The sequence below is a fragment of the Lactuca virosa genome, chromosome 2 (assembly GCF_052849685.1).
Source record: "Lactuca virosa cultivar CGN04683 chromosome 2, Lactuca_virosa_CGN04683_v6, whole genome shotgun sequence".
NCBI lineage: Eukaryota > Viridiplantae > Streptophyta > Magnoliopsida > Asterales > Asteraceae > Lactuca > Lactuca virosa.
The window spans coordinates 155,963,752-155,978,174 of NC_136427.1; the positions used below are offsets into that span (position 1 = coordinate 155,963,752).

General features: G+C 41.9%; 1 pseudogene across 1 annotated transcript; it reads right to left on the bottom strand.

Moving 5' to 3' along the window:
• Positions 1-371: 371 nt before the first annotated feature.
• LOC145157907 (pyruvate decarboxylase 1-like) lies at positions 372-13,868 on the bottom strand (annotated as a pseudogene). Its single transcript, XR_013737223.1, has 8 exons — positions 13,762-13,868; positions 5,496-5,560; positions 4,943-5,415; positions 4,593-4,756; positions 3,865-4,515; positions 3,684-3,790; positions 634-833; positions 372-542 (listed from the first exon to the last, which is right to left on the bottom strand). The product of XR_013737223.1 is annotated as a pyruvate decarboxylase 1-like (transcript).
• Between the last annotated feature and the right edge of the window lie 555 nt (positions 13,869-14,423).

The window sequence follows — 14,423 nt, forward strand, 5'->3', positions numbered from 1 at the left end:
TTTGTTTTTCTTTCCAAAAGTTCAAAAGACAGTCACAATCATCGACTCGATAAACAATTGGGCCTTCACCTTTCAAACACGCAACTTATAATAAAAAAAAATCAAACATAACCATGATTTAAAGACTCGGTTTTGATAAACGGACAATTTTATTATTCCATAATGATCTTCTTATACTAAATAAAAATATATAGATAAAATGCAAACATAATATAATGGGCAAGACAATACATTTGGCCGAATACATTCAAGATATTTGACTGTTATTCTTTCTAAATTAAAATAGCAACAAAGGATATAGATTCTATACACTTTGTACATCATGAAACCATAGTGAATCCTCATCTAGCCGCATAGAGTAAAAATATTTCTTATTGAGGGTTCGGAGGTTATCCGTTAGCAGCAGACACTCTCGAACCCCACTCGAGCAACTCTTTGCTCGTATCATCTTTGTGCACAACCACTTCAATAAAACACAAACAATCCTTTTTCTCCCCTGTTGCGTTGTCAATTGCCTCACCAAGCTCCTTTTCACAAAACACCTGTAAAACACAAGTTCCACTAAAAACTCCAACTTTGATACCAATTTGTAACAACCCAAACCCAAACCTAACAAATTATGTATCAACTTACCTTACTAGTCCAACACTTGCCCTCGCCATTATGGATCGCGTCAACTAAAGCAGTGTAGTTCCAATTTTTTATAACATTGTAGGGCCCGTCATGGATCTCGACTTCAATGGTGTATCCGCCATTGTTTATTAGGAAAATGATGGTGTTTTGGCCACATCGAATCATTGTTGAAATATCTTGAGCCGTGACTTGGAAGCTTCTGTTGAGTATGAATCCACAGAAATGTTGAGTGTGAATCCACAGAAATGTTGAGTGTGAATCCACAGAAAAGCTGGTCAAAAATGGCAGGAACAATGTGAAGTTGTGAAGCCACAATTGTTGAATGAAGACCCAGTTGTGTTTTTTGACTACTTCTGATTTCCATCTCTATATAAGAGATTATTTTGTATTTGTAAAACTTGTATCTAGTGTAACACAGAAAGAGTGCAGATTAGCACCAAGAAATGTAAATTCCTAGTTACCGGTGGACGTAGGTCAGAGAATGACCGAACCACGTTAAATCCCTCATGTTCATCCTTGTGTTCTTGTTTTTCGTGAGCTGTGTGTGTGTTTAGAGTCGTGTGTTAAGTGTCTCGATCCTAACAAGTGGTATCAGAGCAAGGTTGTAGCTCCAGAAGGTGATTTTAAGTTTTTGGTCGAAATTTTTTTTCGTCAAAAACGATTTTGGTGTATACCGTTGGAAAGGTCTCGTTCCGAAGATTCCGAAAATATTTTTTTCTGAATTTTTTGACCACCGGAAGACGTCCAAATCGCCGGTCAAAGGTTACCAGAATAGTGACCGGAAAAACCAGTTTGGCCGGAGAAGACGACACTGTAGACCGGAGTTCCGCCGGAGAAGACGACAATGTAGACCGGAGTTCCGCCGGAGAAGACGACACTGTAGCAACACTGTAGCAGATTTGAAAAATTGCAGTTTAGCCCCTGAACTTTCAGAAAATTGCAGTTTAGCCCCTGAATTTCCAGAAAATTGCAAAATAGGTCATTGTTCTTTCAGAAAATGGCAGAAAGCAGTAAGCTTCAGATTGAGAAGTTTGATGGGAAAGATTTTGGTTGGTGGAAGATGCAAATTGAAGATTTGCTCGTACAGAAAGACTTGGACGCAGTTTTAGGTGAAAAACCGGAGGCGATCACACAAGCAAACTGGGAGACTTTGGATAAGAAGGCCAAGGCATTTATTAGACTGACTTTGTCAAAGGATGTTGCCTTCAACATTTTGAAGGAGACCTCGGCAAAGGGAATCATTGAGGCATTGTCTAATATGTACGAGAAGCCGTCGGCAGCAAATAAAGTCTTCCTGATTCGGGAACTAGTCAACACGAGGATGAGGGAAGGAAGTTCAGTTACAGTACACATCAACAATTTGAACTCGATTTTATCCAGACATGGGTCAGTGGGAATAAAATTTGAGGACGAAGTTCAAGCTTTACTATTGTTATCATCATTTACCTGACAGTTGGTCCGGAACAGTTACAGCCGTTACTAGTTCCGCAGGATCGAAAGAGCTCACTTTTGAGGGAATTCGGGATTTAATTCTAGGCGAAGACGTCAGACGAAGAAATTCTGGGGAATCATCAAGTGAACAATTAAATGCGGTCAGAGGTAGAAGAAATAACAGAGGTAGTGGAAGCGGGAACAGGAGAAGGAGTCAGTCGAGGACTCAAAATGATGTGACTTGTTGGAACTGGAAAGAGGTTGGACATTTCAGGAATCAATGTCCAAAAGACAAGAAAGAAGTTAACGTTGCAGTAGACCATTCAGATGATGATGTTTTGATCTGTAGTGTGGAGAGCAATGTGGATTCCTGGGTTATGGATTCGGGTGCTTCATTTCACGCTACCCACAGCCGTGAAGCACTGCGGAATCTGAAAGAAGGGGATTTTGGTAAGGTAAGACTGGCGAACGATGAGGTTCTTGATGTGACGAGCATAGGTGACTTAGATCTGAAGACTCCAGTCGGTCCATGGACTTTGAAGGATGTCCGGGTAATTCCAAGTCTGAAGAAACAGTTGATTTCTGTTGGGCAGTTGGATGAACAGGGACACGAGGTTAAGTTCAGGAATGGACAGTGGAAGGTTGTCAAAGGAAATCTTGTGATAGCTCGTGGACATAAGAGGGGTTCATTATATATGGTCAGTTTACCGTCTGAGAGAGTAACCGTCCCAGTTCAGAAGAAAAACAAAATCCGGTTCATAGAGTCTCGTGGACAGAAGAAGGTTTGCTTTGCAGATGGCAAACCCAGAGTCACAGGTCAGATTCAGGTTGAACGTGTTTGGAACGGTTCAGAAAAACCAGTCAAGGGCATTCATAGCAGTGGGAGCAAGGGCTGTGCTTCAGCTAGAATACCCAGAACACAGTGGGTTAAGAGAACCAGTATTCCATCTGTAAAAGTCTCTCCAGATTATCTGCTTCACATGGAGAGTGTCGTTTGTTCTCAGGATGTTCCAGGATCGGGCAGTTCATTTCAAGTGGGAGCCGGTGGAGACAGAGAATAGGTCAGTGGCAGACTTAGCCATGACTGATGCGTTGGAGCTAACGAAAGCTTCAACTGGCCTTCAGGTTAATTGAAGAGAAGGCCAGGGTAACTAGGAAGGAGTTAAGATCAAATACAGATGCACAGTTGAAGCAAAGGTGAAGATTGTTCCGTGGCTTCAAGTGGGAGATTGTTGAGTATGAATCCACAGAAATGTTGAGTGTGAATCCACAGAAATGTTGAGTGTGAATCCACAGAAAAGCTGGTCAAAAATGGCAGGAACAATGTGAAGTTGTGAAGCCACAATTGTTGAATGAAGACCCAGTTGTGTTTTTTGACTACTTCTGATTTCCATCTCTATATAAGAGATTATTTTGTATTTGTAAAACTTGTATCTAGTGTAACACAGAAAGAGTGCAGATTAGCACCAAGAAATGTAAATTCCTAGTTACCGGTGGACGTAGGTCAGAGAATAACCGAACCACGTTAAATCCCTCATGTTCATCCTTGTGTTCTTGTTTTTCGTGAGCTGTGTGTGTGTTTAGAGTCGTGTGTTAAGTGTCTCGATCCTAACAGCTTCCGTCTCCAATACACGCAATCACTCGTTTGTCAGTTGCGGCTTGTGCGTACCCAAGTGTCGCTCCCACCGACCACCCAATCGACCCGTATTGCATCTGGAACTCATACCTACAAAAACCAAATCATCCTCTCACCTTTAAAACCAAATAACAGATAGCAGATAACAGATAATCGAAACTTACCCGCATCCTTTTGGAAGCTTTAGCTTCTGACAATTGAACCACGAATCACCGGTTTCAGCAATGACAGCTGTATCACCCGAAAGCATATTCTGTATGTGTTGAAACAGAACGTTAACCCTCAATGCCTCTTTTGGAGCAGATTTAAGAGGGTGACCTTCTGGAACATAAATTCTATGATAATTCTCATAAGCAGTTGTGTTCTTTTTTAGTCTTTTTGATAAACCGATCAAGAAATCTTTCATCAACACGCACCCAAAAGTTGGGCCATTTCCAATTATTACACGATCAGGTTGCAAGATTATGGCTTTGTCTTTTTTGAGGAGAAGAGAGTAGCCTACAGAGCTGTAGTCGTTGAATATAGGTCCAGCAAATAAGTAAGCATCAGAAGATTCAACAATTTCTGCACAAAAAGCTGTGCTTACAGCACCCCAATATGTTCCAATGAAATGAGGATGGTGTTCTGGGATCATCCCTTTCGCTGATGGCATCACGGCTACAGGATACCCACATGAGTCTGCTAATTCAACAAATGCGTTGCATGCTTTTGCTACACGAAGTTTAGGTCCGGCTACCATTACTGGCTTCACGGCTTTGTTTAAGAACTCTGCTGCTGCTTCAATTGCTGCTTCTAAACCCATCTGATTACTCAACCTATAAAAATTTGAATGAAACTATGATTAGTCATTAGTGAGTTATGTCTGTAGAGATTTGAAGGATGTGGAACTTACTTTGGCGCTAGAGAAAAAGGAACAGGTTCCCGGCTAAAAGTAGGATGAGGAATTGCAGGTAAGTTGCAGCTGATACTGATGTAAACCGGCCTGCTTTCTTTTAACGCTGTTGAAATCGCTGTGTCGACCAATTCGTGTGCATATTCCAAATCGTTAACCACAGCCTATATTCAAAATAACAATAAACTCATAATCATATCTTACATGTTAAGTAGATTTCATGTCGTATCATCGTAGACATCATAATTATAGAACATATAATGATTACATTGATACGAACACCAAACACCTTAGTTTGTTCAAGCAATTATGATTTTGTTAATGGAGTATGTATAAGTTTGATATTGTACCTGAAAGCAAGTGACAGTTTGAAAGCAACGAAGCTCTTGGGTAAAATCCGGCAATCCGATCGTATGATGAAGAATTCGGTTAGTACCATAATCATTTGAATTCGGTCCTCCAGCAATACAAATCAGCGGTAGATTCTCACTGTAAGCTCCGGCAATGGCGTTGATGACACTAAGTCCGCCAACAGTGAAAGTAACGACGCATGCTCCAACACCACGAGACCTAGCGTATCCATCAGCAGCGTATCCTGCATTGAGCTCATTGCAGCAGCCAATGAGGTTGAGTCCAGGCTCAGCGATGAGGTGATCAAGCAAAGTGAGGTTGAAGTCGCCGGGAACAGAGAAGACATCAGAGACACCGATCTGAACAAGCCGGCGAGCCAGGTGTCGGCCGAGAGTGGTCGACAGAACCAAGTTTGGTGTCCATTTCGTAGAGTTTTGGAAATAGAGAGTGCAGAGTGAGAGTGTGCTTTTGACTTGAGTTTAGCTTTTGAAGCTTGAATACAGCAGACTGGTGACGCCGTGTATTTATATATACACCGAGAGATTAAATTACAGTCGAAGGTTTTTACAGATGGTTTCACCCAACGCCCGTATCGAATTGCACTTTGCCAAGTGCCACTAACAATTGAAAAGCAGAAAATGACAAATGATAGTTTTTGTGAAGTTTTATATTGAAAATCAGCCAAAAAATATAGATTTTTATGGTAATCATGCATTTTATAATGCATCTTGCAAAACATTTATAGAAAGTTTATGTCAAAACCACGTTGTTTTTGGCATCTTCCAGGGTGTCTTGAAGATACAAAATGTGTATCCTTTAGAAAATGCTTTAAATCTTTTAATATACAAACGGATTAAAGAAACAAGTCATATATACACGTTTGTATAAGAAAAACTTAAACATATATATTTTCCTCTTAGGCCATTAAGAGTTGACAGTTGAGTTGAGAACGTGTTTCTGCTGCAAAATATAAATAGAAATAATGAGGTCTCATAATTTTCTTTTGGTTTAATGAATTGTAAAGGTAATGTGTACATGTAAGGCTCTAAACGAACCGAACCGAACGTTCAACGAATTGTTTGTGAACCGTTAAACCGGAAGTTCGTTTATGTTCTATTATCTAATAAACAAACGAAAATGAATACAAATTCTCGTTCGTTTAGTTAAATGAACGAACATGAACAATAGTCTCGTTCGTTAATTTATGTTCTTGAACGTTCATTTATGTTGTTCATTTACGTCGTTTATGTCCGTTTATGTTCATTTTATGTTTATATGTATTCAATTGTGTTTGATTACATTACTATATTATATGTTTGTTTATTTTCATATATGTTCAATTATGTATGTTTATCTACGTTCACTTATGTTTGTTTAGCATGTTCACGAATATAATATTCGAACGAACATAAACAATATAATTTGTTAAAGGAACGAACATGAAATTAAAATCGTTCGTTTATCCGTTCGTATTCCTTTATTTGTTCAACCAACTTAAATAAACGAACATGAACAAGCTTCGTTCACGTTCGTTCAGTTCGTTTATTACCCTAAAAAAAACATATATAAATGATTATATGTGTAAATTAAAAAACCATAATTAACTAAATATGTTTAGAAGATATAGTTTATTATCTTTATAAAAACTTTAACACTTAAGTTTTTTTTGCCTTAACACTAAGTATGGGAATCACATCGAGTCCATTGTGGTCAATTTCACGAGGACACATTGTCAGCTGTCTATAGATGTCTATAGCTTCCAAAACATGTTATTTTGGGCACATTTCATAGTGTTTATAAGCAATTTGCAGTATACCTTGCCAAAATTGTATAGGTATTGTTACATGATCTTTATTTTTTTGTCTAATTTTTAGAAAAATTTAAGAAAAAATTGTTATATTTTAACCACATAATAAATTTTTTATATGTTACACAAAGTATGTGACCTGTACAAACCATGTATTCCAAGTCTCTTGTATGTAGTTGACGTGTATTTAGGAATTAGTTATTTAGCTCGTGTGATTTAATTCTTGTTGTATATGTAGTAATACGTGTGTGAAACACGTCCCAAGAATCCGAGTAATTTAGAATAATAGTAGTTCGACGCGGAATGGAATTAAAATATCAAATGTAATCAACCACCGATAAGATACAAATGAAAACGATAAAATAAAGGAGACACAAGGATTTACGTGGAAGAACCCAAATCGGGAAAAACCACGGGCGGAGGAAGCCGATAAATATTCCACTATAATTTTGCAGTGTTTACAGAATTTGAATAGAGAGATGACAAAGAGCTAAAATTGGTGGAATAATTTTTGTGATGTTTACACTTCTCGTTAAGGAGCCACACCAAACTCTTACTACTGTTGATAAAAAACAACACGTACATATACAATTATTAGGGAGCTACACCAAACTAGTATTGTTGATAAAAAAAACACCACATGCATATTTATTGTATGCATGAGGAGCCGCACCAGACACCTGAGAAAAGAGAATGTGTGATGTGTGCAATTTATATCTAACAGTTTTAAATTTATAATCTAACCTAACTTAACTACTGATGCACTTATAGGCAGTGTACCTATTCAGTTTATAATATAAGAAAGTAAGTCGGGTATTATAACATCTCAAAAATCACAACCAATTTAAACTTTTCAAATCAACCCATTTACTAATAAAAGTGTTTACAAAACCATTGTTTTCACAACATTGTTCAAAACAGAGTTTTCCAATATCAGTAACAGAAAATCAGGATGTGTACGGTCACGCCTTCGCCTTCCCGCGATCCTCGGAAGTACCTGAAACCATAACCAAAAACTATAAGCCAACGTAAAGTGAGTTTCCCCCAAAGTACCACCACAGAAAATGCATAACATACAAGAACAAGCATGCTGGGTCCAATTAGTCATCGGACTGGAATACCCCCGAATCTACAGCCATCGGTCTAGATTACCCCTGGCCCAATCAGTCATCGAACTGGAATGCCAATATACAACGGGTCCACTCAGTCATTGGACTGGAGTACCCTCGGGCCCTCAATACAAGTCTAGCATGCCATTTGGGGCCTCATCTCGCATCTGGAATGCTCCCGAGCCCTCGGTATGAGTCTAGCATGCCAATTGACTCTCAGCTCATATCTAGAATGCTCCCGGGTTTGTTGGCTACAACACAAAGTAGTACAACCTCAAATCAACACAATATGTCGATATATGTATAACAGATAAACATATAATCAGTCAATAGTCAAACTGGCAGATCTACAGATCACTACCACATAGCAACATCCTATAAACTAGGATACAGATCTAACAGATCACTATGGCATAGCAACATAAGGTAAACCAGGATATTAATCCAATACGCCGGCCTTGGTGCCTTCGACCCCAAAGTACTGTGAGGAAAAACTCACCTCACAGTTCGAACAATAGTTGATGAGGTCTCGACTCCGCATCTCAACTCTTATCGTCACCTATCCATCCCAACGACCAATTCTCAAACACAATCCAAAATACCCAAAATTACCCTAGGTCAAAGTTGGTCAAAATCAGGTAAAAGTCAAAAATCCCAAAAAGTCAACCGATTCAACCTATATGAGTACGCCCAACGTACTCAATGATTGGCTAGGCACGGGCTTGTTGACCACGTATGCGCAACGTACGCCTTGTACGCCCAACATACGCAACTGGTTACCAACCTATCACATTAAGAGATTAATCCTTAAGCCCTGAAGTCCATTTTCCAGATCCAAGTCCAAAATGATGTCTTTCACCATAAAGTTTTGCAACTTTATGGTCTTGCATTGCTATTAAGTGCCCAACAGCAAAGATCCTAATCTATTAATCCATTAAGACCATGCATGAGAAGAAACTATTGTCCAAGATTACATTTTTATGACTCAAGAGGCTCCAAAACCTCTAAAAGGACAACTCAAATGGATTAGAGTAACCCCTACTCATAATACCACGCTTAGGGGACCAAAAGAAAATAAAATCAAGCCCTAAATAAGATCTAAGTATAACCTCACCAAGTTCAGAGCTTTATACTTACAAGAGTTGTCAAATGATGGTGTAATTGTGGATCTAAGGTGCTTCACTCCTCCAAGATGGTCTCTACTTCATTTCTTCTTTTTCAAAGGCACAAAACACACACACTCAAGCTCAAAAATGCTCATAAGGTAGATTAGGGTTTGCAAAAACGTTTTGAGAGGATGGAGGCTGATGAAAGGAACCAGGTTTGAGAGTTAATGATGAATAAATAGGGTCCAAACCCTAAATATTAGGGTTTGCGACTTCACCACGTACGCCCAACGTATGCAAATGTACGCCCAGCGTACGTGGCTCCGCCCCACGATTCCAAAAATGGCCATAATAGTCCCTCCCATCCACAAGTCTTACATTTAAGGACCAAAATGCAATAAATCTCAATATAAGGGTAAAAAGGAAAGTACATCAAGGAAAGATGTTACAATTCTCCCCTAGTTGAACTAGACTTCATCCTCGAAGTCGGCTGTGGCGAATAACTCAGGATAATGCTCCCGCATCTCGGCCTCCGGCTCCCAGGTCCACTCGGAGCCTCTCCGATGATGCCACTGAACCTTTACCAAAGGTATCTCCTTTTTGTGCATGACCTTCATCTTTCTCTCCAATATAGCCACCGGCCTCTCAATATAATTCAGGCACTCATTGACCTGACTATCATCCAAGGGGACCACTAGATCACCGTCCAAAACACTTCCGCAACTGAGACACGTGGAAGGTGTTATGGATCTGACTGAGCTCACTCAGAAAATCCAACTGGTAGGCCACCCTGCCCACCCTGGCGATCAACCAGAAAGGTCCAATATACCGGGGACCTAATTTCCCCCTCTTCCTGAAGCGTATTACACCCTTCCAGGGTGATACCTTCAGTAATACCATATCGCCGACCTGAAATTCCAACCCCGATCGACGCCAACCGGCATAACTCTTATGCTGACTCTGAGCGGTCTGTCTGATCTGTTGAATAAGCTCTGTGGTCTGAGGGACAACTTTGGTCCTTCCCATGACCCTATGACTAACCTATCCCCAACATACTAGGGTACGACATCTACAACCATACAAGAGCTCAAAAGGTGGGGCACCAACGTTGGAGTGATAGTTGTTGTTGTAGGAAAACTCTGCAAGAGGTAGGTAGGAATCTCAACTCCCACTGAAATCTATGACACAAGCCCACAAAATATCCTCAAGGGTTTGGATGGTCCGCTCACTCTGACCGTCAGTCTGCGGATAATAAGCAGTGCTGAAATGTAGCCTCGTGTCCAGTTCCTCATGGAACTTCTACCAGAATCGGGAAGTGAACCGAACATCTTGGTCTGAAACAATGGAGACCGGAACCACATGATGAGCAACAATCTCTCGGACATATACATCGGCCAACTTTTCGCCCAAAGAGCTCTTCGAGATGGCCAAAAGTTTGGGCACTCTTGGTCAATCAATCCATGGTGACCCATATAGCATCAAAACCCTTGGCAGTCTTCGACAATTTGCTGAGAAAATCATGGTGATCTGCTCCCACTTCCACATGGGAACCTCCAAAGGCTGCAGCTTGCCATGTAGCCTCTGATGCTTGGCCTTGACCATCCTACAGGTGAAGCACCTCTCAACGTACCAGGGTATTTCCCTCTTCACACATGGCCACCAATAATTCAATCTCAAATCCCGATACATTTTGGTGGCTCCCGAGTGTATAGAAAAGCGAGACTTATGAGCCTCCTCCAACATTATCTGCCTGATCCCACCAGAAACTGGAACCTAAACCCGACCGCATCGGGTCAACAACCCCCGACTATCGGTGACAAACTTGTTGATCTCACCCCTGATCCTCTCTTGTTTCTAGTTCTCCTTCTGAACACCCTCAGCCTGTGCCTCTCTGATCAAACCCAAAAGTGGAGAATCAACGGATATCCTCATACACATGTCTCCCACTGAAGATCCAGCCGACTTGCGGCTCAAAGCATCCGCTACCACATTCGCTTTACCCGGATGGTAAAGGATCTCTCAGTCATAATCCTTGACTACGTTCAGCCACCTGTGATGCCTCATGTTCAGGTTCGGCTGGTCCATAAGAGATCTCAAACTCTTGTGATCCGTGTAAAAATTATAACGGACCCCATAAAGATAATGTCTCCAAATCTTGAGGGAAAACACCACTATCCCCAACGGAAGGTCATGAGTAGGATACCGCGCCTCATGCGGCTTCAGCTGCCGAGAAGCATAAGCAATCACTCGTCCCCTCTGCATAAGGACCAAACCCAAACCAGTGATGGATGCATCACAAAATACCACGAAATCCTCAACACTCTCGGGAAGGGTCAACACCGGGGCCTCACGTAACCTCCATAGCAGCGTCTCAAAACGATCCTGCTGCTTAGGGCCCCATAAAAAATCCACTACCTTCATTTTCAGACGGGTGAGGGGTAGTGCGATCTTGGAGAATTCCTGAATAAATCTCCGATAGTATCCCGCCAAACCCAAGAAACTCCTGATCTCTGAGGGAGATTTTGGAACCTCCCACTGCATCACAGCCTGGATCTTGGTCGGATCGACCAAAATCCCATATTGGTTAACAAGATGTCCCAGGACCTGGACCTCTCGTAACCAAAACTCACACTTGAGAACTTGGCATACAACTGTTCCAGCCTCAATACTCCGAAAAGCTCTCGAAGGTGCTCCTCGTGCTGCTCTCTAGTCTTGGAATACACCAAGATATCATCAATGAAGACTATGACATATCGGTCGAGCATCAGCCTGCACACGTGATTCATCAAATCCATAAACACCACAGGTGCATTAGTGAGCCCAAATGGCATCACCACGAACTCGTAATGCCCATAACGAGTCTGGAACGCGGTCTTCTCCACGTCCTCCTCTCCCACTCTTACCTGATGATATCCGGACCTCAGATCAATCTTGGAGAACCAAGATGCACCCAACAACTGATCAAAGAGGTCATTGATCCACAGGAGGGGATAAGTGGTCTTTACCGTTAACTTTTTCAACTCCCATTAATCAATGCACATCTGATATGAACCATCCTTCTTCTTGATGAACAGTATCGACGCTCTACACGAAAAACTGCTCGGTTTGATGAACTGCTTGCCCAATAGCCCTTGAAGCTAAGAGGACAACTCTTGCATCTTGGGTGGTGCCAAGCGGTATGACGCCTTAGCAATCAGAGCCGCACCTAGCACTAGATCAATCCTAAACTCAACCTGCCTCTCGGGAGGAACACAGGGCAACTCCTCCGGGAATACATCGGCAAACTCCCTAACAACTACACATATAAAACCGAGACCTGCTCCCCCACCCGAGTATACTAAATAAGCCAGATAACATGCACACCCATGCTGAGTATATTGTCGAGCCCTGACTACTGAACAAAACCGTAAACCAACCCTGGTACCTTCTCCATAGATAACCAGTTCTCCCCCACTTAGGGTTCGAACTACTACTCGTTGGCCGTCGCAGTCGATCATGACACTAAACCTGCTCAGCCACTCCATCCCCACTATCACGCATACATCCCCCATGGGGATAAGGATCAGATCAATCAGATAAGGCAACCCGAATATCTCTAATACACAACCCTGATATACACTGGATGCAGAAATCTCATGTTCGTTGGCGATAAAAACCCGAAACGGACACTCTAACTCCCCAAGAGACATATCAACCTACCTACTGAACGTCTGGGATACAAAAGACCAACTCGCACCCGAGTCAAAAAGCACAAGAGCAGGAAACTAGTTCACTAGGAAGGTACCTAACATATTCATAAATATAAGCATACCATAAAATAATTGACCGAACAATAAATAGAAACATACTTGTCACGACGTCTTGCGCCGCCCTGGCCTCCTCCGCCGTGAGCTGAAAAGCGTGACCTCAAGCCCTCGGGGGCTCTGCCCTACCCTGGCTCCCGTTCGTGATCCTCAGAGTAGCCAGCGTTGGAGCCTGCGCTTGTCTAGCAACAAGCAAGGGACAGTTGTCCTTTACATGCCCAACCTGGTCATAGTGGTAGCAAATCCTGGTGCTTGGTACTGGAGCCTACTGACGGCAATCCCTCGCAATGTGGCCCTTCCTGCCACATGTTTGGCATCCAGAAAAAGATCGAAAAGCACCATCATGAACCTTGTCGCACTGCCCACATGTACGTCCCTCTGACTCCCACATCTAACAATTGCAGCCTTAAACCGCTTTGCCGCAGGCTGCGACTGCACCAGGGACTGCCTCTGCTCTCTCACCTGGAGCTCCATATCAATATCATGCCACCTAGCGGCCTCCTGCAAGGCTGCAACTCCACCAATGATCCATAACGTTGTATGGACACAAACTGACGGATGTCCATCTTGAGCATGCTCAAGTACCGGGTCATCTGAGCTTTCTCAGAAGCAGCAAAATCAGGTCAAAACATAGCTCTCTATGTAAACATCTTAATGATCTCCGTCATTGACTCAGTCCCCTGTCTCATATCCAAGTACTCCTGGGTCAGCCTCTCCCGCTCCACCAATGGAACATATCTCGAGCTAAACATCTCATAGAACTGCTCCCATGATACTGCAACTCTATTCTATGGAGTGTAAGAACTAGTAATCAGTCTCCACCAATCCTTCGCTCCAGACCTAAGAAGGTTCAGAGCGCACTTGACCCTCTTTTCAGCTGGGAAAGAGTAAGTAAAGAAACATTCCTCAACATCTGACAGCCAGCTCATGGCAATGATCAGATCATGAACCCCGACAAACACCAGGGCCTTCGTATTGTCGAAGTCCCAATACTAGAAAGCCCTCACAGTGCTAATCCCCACAACAACAACAACAACGGCTGCGGAGGCTGCAGCAGCAGTCTCTGAAAGTGCAGTGTATCGGTCATCAAAGAACTCCATCATAGCGATCTTGATAGACCCAAAAAACTCCGATATTTGTCCCCGGACAATAGAAACAACCTCCTAATGGATAATCTCCCTAACCCGGTCCTTAGTTAATCCTGGCCACCTGCTCCTGATCCTGATCTGGATCCTAACTCAAATCGCCTCGTAACCACCATACTGAAAATAAACCAGAGAGATATCAGATAAAACGCATATCATGTTGGATTAAGTGTCTAATCCCATAACTATTTTTGTATGTACTTGACCCGATTATGAGCATGGTCCTTTTGGGTTGCCTTCACTCATGCAAATTGATAGGATGATAAGAGGAGAGAGAGTAGAATTTATTAGATGAATAATAAATTCGTACTCAAAATGGTTTTATTAATATATTACAAGATTTAGTATATTATTTGGAAATCATATTATTTAATTAGTATTTATCAGAAATTAATTTGGAATTAATTTAGTGGTCAAAAGAGACTGATTAAATAATTGGGGACTGATATTGCAAATCACTCATAGTTGCAATTGGACTGATGAATCACCTTGGAATAAGGTTGGACGAAT